The 1,450-nt window shown below is 38.1% G+C and overlaps 1 gene segment (V, D, J or C); it reads left to right on the top strand.

Moving 5' to 3' along the window:
• Nucleotides 1-658: 658 nt before the first annotated feature.
• LOC309549660 (immunoglobulin kappa variable 1-39-like) lies at nt 659-1,115 on the top strand. The segment is given in 2 exons: nt 659-707; nt 805-1,115.
• Nucleotides 1,116-1,450: the final 335 nt, after the last annotated feature.

Genomic DNA, 1,450 nt, shown 5'->3' with positions numbered 1-1,450 from the left:
GTCAGGCGTTCCTGATGGTTGCCTTTTGGAAATAGTGCCATGTGCATGGAATTCTAGCTGATTTGTAAGTATTGGGTTTCCTGTGGTGGCCCTTGAGCTTTAAATAATCCCATTTATTACATATTGTGTTACATACTATAAATCTATGTTCTGCTTCTACAGATATTCATATATGCATCTACTCCTGAGGAAGCAAACTGAGATTCATGATACATGTTGAGTTTGTAGGATGCATTTTTCTTCTGTATCATGTATCAACATTTGGAACAGTTTTATTATTTATGACATTTATTATGGAATTATTACGAATCAGCTTGACAATATTTTATCAATTTTTCATGTATTCTAATGCCAAATTGTATGTATTTATCAATTAATGTGTATACTGGGTATTTAGTGGCCGTGTGTGTTGCACCTCATTTAAAGTCCCAGGGCAAACTTATGCTTTTTTAGATGTTGTACAATGATGATCATCACTGTGGGCAAATGAGGTGTAAAACATGAAATCTAGTGGATTTGCATTGTATAATTTGCATGTTTCCTGTTTTCCATATGTGATGTCGGGGGGTTTCCCCCCTAATGATTGCAGCTGTTATATAGGAGACATTGTACAGATGACATCTCAGTAGTCTGTGTGTGTCAGTGCAGAGACATCAAGATGGCTTCTCAGTGGGTTCTGCTGCCTCTCATACTGCTTTATATTCAGGGTGAGACTTCAATAGAAATACAAATGATAGAGATGTGGGTAAAATTTTATTATTTTGCTGTGTATACAGAAATGACTATTTTCTTTCCCATCCTCAGGATCCTGGGCACAGATTACACTGACACAGACTCCGAATGAGATCACTGCAACTCCAGGACAGACAGTCACCGTCTCATGTAAATGCAGTTCTAGTGTCAGCACTGACAGGTTACACTGGTACCAGCAGAAACCAGGACAACGTCCAACACTGATTATCTATGGTACAAGCAACCTTCAGTCTGGAGTCCCAGCCAGGTTCAGTGGATCTGGATCTGGAACAGATTATACTCTTACAATCAGAGACATAAAGGATGAAGATGTTGCAGTTTATTACTGTCAGCAGGGTTACAGCAGGCCTTTCACACAGTGATACAGAGCCGTACAAAAACCTCCTTCCTCTATTTCTTCTACTTACAATGAACAATGTATCTTGTATAGAAAAGGCTCCATAGTCTGTGTCTGTCAGTCCAAAATACATCCAAATGGGTTTTCAGGTATTCTTCTGTTCTGTCATTTTGCAATATAATGTGGGTGAGAGTTTTGTAGAGTGATAAAGTATAAGGTGCAGTAAGAGTTGAATATAATAATCTAGCTTTATGCAGTAACACTCAGCATGAATTTCTTTTTCACAATGTAACCGGATGAATGATTGGACTTGAAAGCATCATGTTACAAAGTGATATGCATAAGCTACATTACAGCTTG

Source organism: Pelophylax lessonae (assembly GCF_965119305.1).
Source record: "Pelophylax lessonae genome assembly, chromosome: 1".
Classification (NCBI taxonomy): domain Eukaryota; kingdom Metazoa; phylum Chordata; class Amphibia; order Anura; family Ranidae; genus Pelophylax; species Pelophylax lessonae.
This window is presented reverse-complemented; position numbering and strand designations above follow the sequence as displayed.